General features: G+C 34.0%; 2 pseudogenes; both read right to left on the bottom strand.

The window, feature by feature from the left end:
* Nucleotides 1–225: 225 nt before the first annotated feature.
* LOC25484589 (disease resistance protein RPM1-like) lies at nt 226–6,116 on the bottom strand (annotated as a pseudogene).
* A 1,367-nt stretch (nt 6,117–7,483) lies between these two features.
* LOC25484587 (disease resistance protein RPM1-like) lies at nt 7,484–10,681 on the bottom strand (annotated as a pseudogene).
* Between the last annotated feature and the right edge of the window lie 1,022 nt (nt 10,682–11,703).

Below are 11,703 nucleotides of genomic sequence, written 5' to 3'. Positions count from 1 at the left end.
TTCAAATTCAATTTTCTGTCTAGCAAAGTGAAGAAAGACCATATAGTCAAACTTTGAGAATGAGTACAAAACACAAAAAGTCTGTAACACAAAAAAAATCCATTCAAACGTACTTTCAGTATATATGCAAGAATCACATAACATATCAGCTTGTTAATGTTTTTTTTCTTCAGTACTGTACCTAAGTGTAAAAGTGTAGCATAGTACAGAGCGTTGATACGAAAATGACGCCATCAACTCAATAAACCAGGTAGATAGAAGGGAGATCAACAGAGAATTAAGGTCTTATAATCCTTGAAAGGAAAACTCTCACAACATGTTGCATACAATACAATACATCACAAATAACTCACTCAAATAGAAAATTACAAAGTATCCTGAATCAATAACTGATGTTTCATATGCCAAATCAAGAACATAAAGATGCCACTTTTTCAAAAGTCCACTTGGAGTAATCAAATTCCATCACCCATGAAACCAGAAACCTACAGATTAACAACAAATTATTACTATTGTGGAGATTAGACTGCTCAGAATGTAAGGATTCCAACCAAAAACCTCTTGAGGGCACAACACAATAAAAACCTTATAATTATTGATGTAGAATAGCAAAAAATACAAAGCATATGCCAGAAGAAATGTAAAGTGAGGCAAAATAAATAAAATAATTTAGGAATAATAAAAAAAGTTTTACTTTGATGACAGAACCAGAAATATTGCCAATACATTTTTACAATTATATGGAAGAAAATGTTCACCTTTTCTAAAAAATGGGTGGCGTGTGATTTCTATCTCATTAATCCTTAAAGTTTTGAATTGATTTGGCTGACTAAGATTAAATTCTGCAAGGGGAACAGCCCAAAAATTGAGAACTTCAAGCTTCTCTAAGTGTTGGATCCCAGAAGGAACGAGGTTGGGCATTCCGAATAACTCAAACTTTTTTAGAGAATGCAATGCTCCTTTATCGATAACAATTGAATTCATGTTGCGCAAGTCTCCAATGTACAGTTCCTTTAGATTTTGACAACCTCCATCATGAAAATGTAAACTTTCGCCTTCATAAGCATTGGAGATGATTGAGAGGGACAACAAGTTTGGCATGTTTTATAAATACAATTGGATCATCAGTTAAGAAGGAATTTGCTAAATCAAACTTAACAAGATTTTTAAGTTGAGGAAAACTTCTCCAACTTTCCATATAGTTTAAAACTTCGAAGCATATGTAGTGGAGGCGAAACCAAATGTAAATCAATGACAGCATAAACAAAATGATCTCCCACAATGCATAATTTCTCCAAGTGTCGCATCTCAACTTAACAAGATTTTTAAGTTGAGGAATCCACTCTGGAATCTTCTCCAACCTGCCACCAAGTTTAAGAATTCGAAGCATAGGTGGAGGCGAAACCAAATGTAAATCAATGACATCATAATAAGAACCATCTTCCCATCCTGACACAATGCATAATTTTTCTAAGTGTCGCATCTCATTCAATGAGGAAGATAAAGCGCTAAAATGTTCTGCCCTCGCATAAAACAAGGTCAACTTCCTTAACTGTCTTAGCTTTCCCAACTCTTTAATTAACTCTATTCCACCCTTACCAATTTTCACTCCACTCAATGTTTGTAGAGATTCCATGCCTCCTATAACATCCTTCAATTGAAACAATCAGAAGATTTAGGAGAAGCCCTTAGATCCAAGGTCTCCAGATTTAGGAGAATACCAATCCATTTGGGAAATCCATGTTGGCTATGTTGTATGTATAAATTCTTGAAGCTTAAATATTTCAAGTGGATCAGACTTCTAAAATGTTTAAGATCCCTAAAAAATCTGGCATCTTGAAAATCAAGCACCTTCAGTGTCCTGTACTTTTTCAAGATTCTATTCACGCTGGATTCCTTTGCATTATTTGATTTATCTGTGAAAAGAAATAGTGACCGAATATGTGAGTTTTCATTACATGCATTTAAGTCACTGGTTGCTATTGATAGGCGTCTAATAGTTCCACTTAAAGATGAATGACCATCTTCATTGAAATGCTTGCAAAAACTTAAATCCTCACACTTTTCAAGGATCATCATACGTATCAGATCATGAACACAACAACTTTTAGGCTTTCCATCAATTCTAACTGAGGATACTTGCACCAAACTTCGACGAATCAACTCTGTTAAATATCCTTTTGCAACTTCTTCCAAAGTCTTGCCACTTTCCTCCTTCACAAACCCTTCAGCTATCCACTGTAGAATCACTCTCTTTGATTTAACTTCATAACCTTTTGGATACATTCCAAAATATAACAAACACGATTTAAGATAACAAGGCAGATCATCATAGCTAAAACCTAAAATCTTTTTTATCCCGGTCAAATGAGAATCATTCTTTAGCTCAAAAGTCATATTTTCACTAAATCTCTGTCATTCAAATACATTTTTCTCCTTTGTAGATAAAAGACCCCCAATAGTTACAATTGTAACACCCCGTTTTCCCAACATAAAAATTTCATAAAATAATCAGAGTAAAACATCACATAAACGGGATATCACACTTCTTAAAAATCATAAATGAGGTAATTAACTAATTATCTTTCCAAAAATCATCAACATATTAATTCAAACTTTGCAGCGGATTAAATTCATTAACATAAATAAGTTTTTGGCACGCATGCCTTATTAAAATATACACAATACGTAAAGGAATAGAAAATAGCCACAAAAGATCTCATCCCGTTACGTATCAGAGCATCCTAAGACTCAGTGAGGAATAAGTCACTCACGACAGCAACAACAACAACCTATTAACGATCACCTGCAAGTTACTCATAGGAAGAGCAACATTTCCAAGCAGAAGGGGTGAGATTTCACAAAACAATAATATTAAGCATATAATTCAACAATTATATTTAATCAACATCAAATCATCTTAATATTCATTATAGATAGTAATATATCATTTAGCACTTCAATCATAGTTTGTATAAACAATTACAACTTCACAACTTATCAACATAAACATCATTGACTCGACAAATGCGACTCCAACTCGACTATGCAACTTAGACATCTTATATCTATGTGGTACCAATACGGAGCATCAAGCCCCTATCGCTATTTGAGTATTAATATACTCCAACTCGACTATGCAACTTAGACATCTTATATGCATGTGGTACCAATACGGAGCATCAAGCCCCTATCGCTATTTGAGTATTAATATACTCCAGAGCATCAAGCCCCTATCGCTATTTAAGCATTAATATACTCCAGAGCATCAAGCCCCTATCGCTATTTAAGTATTATTATACTCCAGAGCATCAAGCCCCCAACAAAGAATGCCAATACATGGACTCGACTTCTTAAACATCTTAAATCGACAACTCTTGTATAATCCAATAATTGGGAACTTCATCATCTTAATCAACTTAGACCGACTTATGCAGCTTAGTTAAATAACAACAGCAACACAATAGTATACAAAAACAACATGACATAATAATATCAAATGCAAATCAACAACGTCTCAATTATTCACATATAATTCAAGTAATGCATATATAATTATATCACAATATAACAACATCAAATCATAATCAACATCAGCTTAAACATCTTATATAATTCACATAATGCATATACAAATATATTACATTACTATCAACATTAAATCATATTATAATAGCTTCACAGATCATCAGTAATATTATATTCAACCTCCATTCCTACCCCAAAGATCAACTCACAACATGGGTTAAATACTCTTAACACCTTAATTGAACTCATAGTACTTCTAGTTTTGAGGGTTGGTATTATCCCATAAGTTTTGGATTAACTTAGAAACGGTTATGCTGAATTTTCATAAGGTTTCACTAAGACCTCCTTGGACTATTTTCATCATATCTAAAAAACTAAAAATCATTTTCAAGTGAAACCAAAGCCATTGGAAAGCTAACTCAATTATCTACAACTTTCATGTTTACACCGAAAGCAAATTCAAAACAGAAAAGGGTGAAAATTACAAATATTTTCCAGATTTGCCTGCCAGAAAATCGGTGGCCGATTTTCGTCGAACCAAAGCTAGAAAATCAGCTCAGAAATCGGGGGCCGATTTTGGGAACTCGGTAGCCGATTTTGAGCTTCACAGCAGTTCGAAAATCAGTTTAACAATGCGTTTTTCACTTAAGAATCACTTTTATTTCACTAGACTCAAACACAAACTCCCAAATTTGTTAGAAAACTTAACCTATGATTATTCTACAACCTGAACATCAATTCTTAACACAATTATCATGATTTCTACACTTTTCTAATCAAACTCAACAATTGAAAACCTAATTCCCAATTCTCAAACTAAACCTCTAACATGTTAAATCTAATTATTAGAATCATAGGCTTAAGAAGATTGAATGTTAGTCTCACCCTTACCTTAGAATGAATGATCGGCGGCTTCTCTCTCTTGGTTCTCCTCTTCTCTTGTTTTCTCCCTTTTTCTCCAAAAAGCAGTTTCACGTAAAAATATTTCTAAACCTAGTTTTCTTCTTATATCTCTCCTCATTCTATTTTTCTTATTTCCTCTATTTTCACTAAACTCCTCTAAATTCCAAAACAGCCCCACATCTCAATATTTATTTTATTTTCAAATCTTATTCTATTAAATACTAAAATAAGCCACTTAATAAATCACATAATCATTTAAATATATTCTAAACTCATTAAAATAATCAAATAAAACAAATAATTCAAAAAGGGCGTTACAACAATTGCTAGGGGTAAGCCCTTGCACTTCCTAGCGATTTCAAAAGATATATCAATGAGCTCTTTTGGACAACATCCTTCCAAGTCAAATTGAAATGCCTTCTTATTAAACAAATCAAATGATTTTTCTTCAGTTAAAGGTTGTAGTTCATGCACTTCAATAAAAGAAGATTTCTTACAATACACAGCAACATCCATATTTCTTGTGGTAATAAATATCTTACTACCATTTTTTTTTTTTTTTTTTTTTTTTTTGGTACAATCTTACTACCATTTTTATTATCACTCACAACATATTCAATCTCATCCCAAAAACTTGTGTTCCATACATCATCAAACACAAAAACATACCTCTTTTTCTGCAAGTAATTTCTCAACTCATAAATCAATGCATCTCGATCCATTTCAGTGATATCTTCAAGAGGATGTTCTCCTTTTTGTTCGTAAAGCTTCTTCAACATGCGTCTCAGCAATACTTCAATATTGTATGATTGTGACACTGTGATCCATACACGACATTCAAAGTGTCCCACAACCTCTTTGCTATCAAAAACTTTTTTAGCAAGAGTTATTTTTCCTTGCCCTCCCATTCCAACTACAGAGATGACACAGTGCGCTCTACTCTTCCCTTTACCAACCAATCAATCAATCTATTTTTGGGTTCTTGAAAGCCTACAACTTCAGATTCGTTGATGTATAAAGCAGCCATTCGTGGGTCGTGCCATTTGGCATTTTGGATTCCTCGAAAGCTGCTAGATCCTTGGATTTGGAAACCATATCTTTCACTTCTTTCTTTGATCCCACAAACAACTGACTTGATGTCTTGAATCTCAGATGCTATTTGACGAAGAGGAGTCATAGTTTTGAGCAAGTGAGGAATCTTATTGAGTAGAGATATGCATCCAGGATCACGAGGTTGCTGCCCTACATGGATCATATAATCATCAATGACATCTTCTATACGAAAAGCTACTTCCGTAACCTGCTTCACCCACATCTTGGCTCCTTCAGTAGTGTTGTCTCCTTCAGCTGCAGCTCTTCTATCAGCATCTTTAAGGAAGGCTTCAATGCTTTCGAGTTCATATTTAATGTCTGCAAATTCTTTGTGAACACCTTTTAGTAGTTTGGTTTCTTATGTTAACAATGGAAGCAGTTGGTCAATAGCAAAAGACACTGCCTTTTCTGCCATTTGTGAGAATTTTTGATATTCTGTGAGAAGAAGACTACAATTTACTTGTGTAGTGCAATCTTTGCGGTTAATGGAAGACTGAGTTTCCCTTAGTCCTTGTTAAATAATATTTTGAGTCTCAACCCTCTTTGTAATATTGAATTATTGTACCAAAACTAGTTAAAAACAACCCACACATCTGTAGGGATAATCAAACAGTATAGTTAAATAATATTTTGACCAAATTGATATTGAATTATTGTACCAAAATTAGTTAAAAAATGATCTACACAATTGATAATCAAACAGTTCATATTTAATGCCAAGTCTTTTCATGTTGCCGTCTATATACAATTTGATTAGTGCAAAGAATACAAAAAGAAAAGTATTTGATTAGCTCATATACGTTTCTTTTGTGGACATATATTATATTTTAATGGTGCCTTACGTTTCTTGTTTCTATGTAAAGCTTTCCATGTGCCTTGGATGATATATATTAGTGGTTACATTTGCCTATTTAACTTTTATCATCATCATAATAATAATTCTATATATTAGTGGTCACAAGATTGTAAGAGAAATTGTGAAAATTTCTTAGTCCTAGATGCCACATCATCATAATTCTAGCTTAGAATAAACCTAAGTTTAGTTTACAAAGATGTTAATCTAGAGATGCCACATCATCAAGTTTATTTTAAATATAGATAGATAGAATATATATACGGATACTTAATGGGTGTACCATAGAATTTGCCTTATTCTAAGCTATTTCTTCATTTTTTTTTTCCAACCGAAAGGATCCATTTCCTTAAACTTCAAATCAAACATATACTTAATGGGTTGAGTTTAGTCATTTATGCTTACAAATGATGTCAAGCATAACTAGTTGATCGTAATTTTTTTCATTCTGTTTACACAGATGATGCCAATATTTTAGAAGACGACATTGGCCTATAAAGGTGACAAAAGACTCTGTCTATAGTGGAGAGGGTTTCATATCTCTCATTGTAGGTAAAATTAATTAGTCGTTGTATTGTATGCACTGAACACTCAAACACACGAAACTTGAGAGGGTGGGCTCAAATACATATCTTGGTGGATTGATAGGCTGGTCCGTTTAACAACTTCTGCAGATGTCAGCTTACAAGCACACAACTTGTGTGTTTCAGGGTATTGGGAGTGATGATGAAGTAAAAGAGAATGTTTCTGGGGCGCATTTGCTCGGATAAGCTATGATGAAGGTGGTAGAACAGGCTGATGTTGTTTCCTCCTGCGGCTGATATGGTGTTCTGAGCGCATAATTCCATTGCAAACTGAAGGCAATTTAAGTGCTCTGATTCTGCAGAGCCAAATTGTAGGCATTCCAGTTCCCAACTCTAATGTGCGCTGAACTCCACCGTCACCAGGATGATTTAAAACCTGTAAAAGTGTGGTATAGTACAAAGCATTGATACGAAAATGATGCCGTCAACTCAATAAACCAGGTAGATACACTACTAATACAATAAATTATAAATTATATAAAACTTCACTTTTTTTATTTTAAAATAGATAGAAGGGAGATCAACAGAGAATTAAGGACTTGCAATCCTTGAAAGGAAAACTCACAACATGTTGCAAACAATACATCACAAATAACTCAAATCTCAAATAAAAAATAACAAAGTATCTTGAATCAATAACTGAGGTTCCATATACCATTATTAAAGAAAGACTACAGATTTTTTTTCTTCTTTCACTGGGAACACACATGCCAAATCAAGAACATAAGGATGCCACTTTTGCAAAAGTCCAATTCGAGAAATCAAATTCCATCACCGTCGAAGCCAATCACCTACATATTAACAACAAATTATCACTACTGTGGAGATTAGACTGCTCAGAATGAAAGGATTCCAACCAAAAACCTCTTGAGGGCACAACACAATAAGTATCTTATAATTATTGATGTAGAATAACAAAAAAAAAAAGCATATGCCAGAAGAAATGTAAAGTGAGGCAAAATAAATAAATAAAATTTAGGAAAAATAAAAAAGAAGTTTTACTTTGATAACAGAACCAGAAATATTGCCAATGCATTTTTACAATTAGATATGGAAGAAAATGTTCACCTTTTCTGACCCTTGGATGGCGTGTGATATCTATCCCTTTAGGAAACCGTACTCTCGAGGTTCTTTAAGTGTTGGATCCCAGAAGGAACCGTCTCGAGGTTGGGGATTTCGAATAACTCAAGCTTTTTTAGAGAATGCAATGCTCCTTTATCGATAACAATTGAATTCATGTTGGGACATTCTCCAATGTACAGTTCCTTAAGATTTTGACAACCTCCATCATGAAAATGTAAACTTTCGCCTACATAAGCATTGGAGATGATTGAGAGGGACAACAAGTTTGGCATGTTTTCTAGATACTTAATTGGATCATCAGTTAAGAAGGAACGTGCTAATTCCAACTTAACATGATTTGTAAGTTGAGGAATCCACTCCGGGAACTTCTCCAACTTGCCACATAGTTTAAGATTTCGAAGCATAGGTGGAGGCGAAACCAAATCTAAATCAATGACATCAAAATCTATATTGTCTCCCATTCCTGACACAATGTATAAATTCTCCAAGTGTTTCATCTCATTCAGTGAGGAATATAGAGCGCTTGAATGTTCTGCCCTTACATAAAACAAGCTCAACTTCCTTAACTGTCTGAACTTTCCCAACTCTTTAATTAACTCTATTCCATCCTTACCAATTTTCACTCCGGTCAATGTTTGTAAAGATTCCATGCATCCTAACACATCCTTCAATTGAAGCATACACCTCTTGTTGCCCATAAGATGGCGTAGCTTTCTAAGCTTGCTAATCTCCTTTGGTATAACGGTAAGAGGAAAAGAAGCCCTTAGATCCAAAGTCTCCAGATTTTGGAGAATACCAATCCATTTGGGAAAACCATGTTGGTTTCGTCGTATGGATAAATTTTTGAAGCTTAAATATTTCAAGTGGATCAGACTTCTAAAAGGTTTAAAATCAATAAACAATGCACCTTTAAAATCAAGCACCTTCAGTGTCCTATGCTTTTTCAAGATTCTATTCACGATGGATTCCTCTTCATAATTTGATTTATCTGTGAAAAGAAATAGAGACAGAATATGTGAGTTTTCAATACATGCTCTGAAATCACCGGAACTAGTTGCTATTGATAGGCGTCTAATAGTTCCACTTAAAGATGAATGACCATCTTCATTGAAATGCTTGCAAAAACTTAAATCCTCACACTTTTCAAGGATCATCATACGTATCAAATCATGAACACAACAACTTTTAGATTTTCCATCTATTCTAACTGAGGATACTTGCACCAAACTTCAACGAATCAACTCTATTAAATATCCTTCTGCAACTTCTTCCAAAGTTTTCCCACTTTCCTCTTTCACAAACCCTTCAGCTATCCACTGTAGAATCATTCTCTTTGATTTAACTTCATAATCTTCTGGATACATTCCAAAATATAACAAACATGATTTAAGATAAAAAGGCAAATCATCATAGCTAAGACCTAAAATCTTTTTTATTCTGGTCAAATGGGAATCATTCCTTAGCTCTACAGTCATATTTTCACTAAATCTCTGCCATTCAAATGCATTTCTCCCCTTTGTAGATAAAAGACCACCAATAGTCACAATTGCTAGTGGTAAGCCCTTGCACTTCCTAGCAATTTCAAAAGCTATATCAATGAGCTCTTTTGGACAACATCCTTCCAAGTCAAATTGAAATGCCTTCTTATTGAACAAATCAATTGATTGTTCTTCAGTTAATGGTTGTAGTTCATGCACTTCAATAAATGAAGATTTCTTACAATACATGGCAACATCCTTATTTCTTGTGGTAATAAATATCTTACTACCATTTTTATTATCACTCACAACATATTCAATCTCATCCCAAAAACTTGTGTTCCATACATCATCAAACACAAAAACATACCTCTTTTTCTGCAAGTACTTTCTCAACTCAGAAATCAATGCACCTCGATCCATTTCAGTGATTCCTTTAGGAGGTTTTTCTCCTTTTTGTCCGTAAAGCTTCTCCAACATGTGTCTCGACAATACTTCAGTGTTGTGTGATTGTGACACTGTGATCCATACACGACATTCAAAGTGTCCCACAACCTCTTTGCTATCAAAAACCTTTTTAGCAAGAGTGGTTTTTCCTTGCCCTCCCATCCCAACTACAGAGATGACAGTGCGCTCTACTCTTCCCTTTACCAAACAATCAATCAATATTTTTTTGGGTTCTTGAAAGCCTACAACTTCAGCTTCATCGATGAATAAAGCAGCCATTCGTGGATCGTGCCATTTGGCATTTTGGACTCCTCTAAAGCTGCTAGATCCTTCAATTAGGAAAAGCCATCAATGACATCTTCAATTATGCTGCCCTACATGGATCATATAATCATCAATGACATCTTCTATGAGAAAAGCCACTTCCCTAACCTGCTTCACCCACATTTTGGCTCCTTCAGTAGTGTTGTCTCCTTCAGCTGCAGCTCTTCTATCAGAATCTTTGAGGAAGGCTTGAATGCTTTCGAGTTCATATTTAATGTCTGCAAATTCTTTGTGAACACCTTTCAGTAATTTGGTTTTTGCTGTTAACAATGGAAGCAGTTGGTCAATAGCAAAAGACACTGCTATTTCTGCCATTGTGATATTTTTTGTTATTCTGTGAGATGAGATTAAAGTTACTCATAACTGAGACTAGTTTAGTGCAATCTATGCAGTCACTGGAAGACGGAGTTTCCCTTAGTCTTAGGTAAATAATATTTTGAGCAAGTTGATAATAATTATCGAGAAATGATATTTATACAACCATTTTGTGACAACTTTCTCTATGATAAATGTCTTATAAGTTGTCACATAAATGATTGTTCAAATAACACACCTCTTACTTATCGTACCAAATCTGTTAAAAAACGAGCTACACATCATCTGTAGGGGTAATCAAACAGTATTAGTATAATCAAACAGTACACTCCTTGTTATTCTTTAATATTTTGCGACGAGCTAACCAAGTTTATTCACGTGACTTAGGTAAGAATTTTGCTTATCGATAAAAGTAACTAAACAATACTAATTAGTTATGTATTAGATGTAGTTAGTGTACCAAAACAAATTATAAAAAAAAATGACTAGTGCTTGATGCTTGTCGGTGTTAGTTTTATAGGATAGGATTTGAACTCCGCCATACAGTGTCGGATTATGTAATATTTTGATTAACTAAGGAATTGGATTTTTGAAATAAATTACCTCTTACTCTCGTCATATCCAATCAGCTAATGTCAACCATTTTTATTTTCTTTACATAATACATAACACAATAAAAGAACACTGAATGAAATTGTAATGATACATTTAAATATGTTGGGTATATATTATCAATCAACTAAAATAAGATGTCTCTCTAAATAAGAGAAACCTCACAGGAGAAACTTCATGGAAGAAACTATTTTTTCTCTCTATTTTTCCTCTCTTAACTCTACAAAATCAAAACACTTGTTGTGTTACTTTGTTCTGGGACGGGATGTCTCCCTTCATTACGAATGTCTTATATATAGTGGAGTAATTTCGCTAATTCACTTATTCTAATTATTGCACCTATTGCGATTTTCAACTTTGTGCAGTAAACTAGAATGAGAACTAAGAAAATTATCGGAAACAATGTTTGACTTTCACCTAGAGTGACTTTACACATGTTCACAATCTCCCACTTAGGTCTACTTTTATAAGCTTTCAGTAGGCC

This window comes from Medicago truncatula, chromosome 1, assembly GCF_003473485.1.
Source record: "Medicago truncatula cultivar Jemalong A17 chromosome 1, MtrunA17r5.0-ANR, whole genome shotgun sequence".
Lineage (NCBI taxonomy): Eukaryota > Viridiplantae > Streptophyta > Magnoliopsida > Fabales > Fabaceae > Medicago > Medicago truncatula.
Note: the sequence above shows the minus strand (reverse complement) of the source record. Positions and strands in the feature narration are given on the sequence as shown.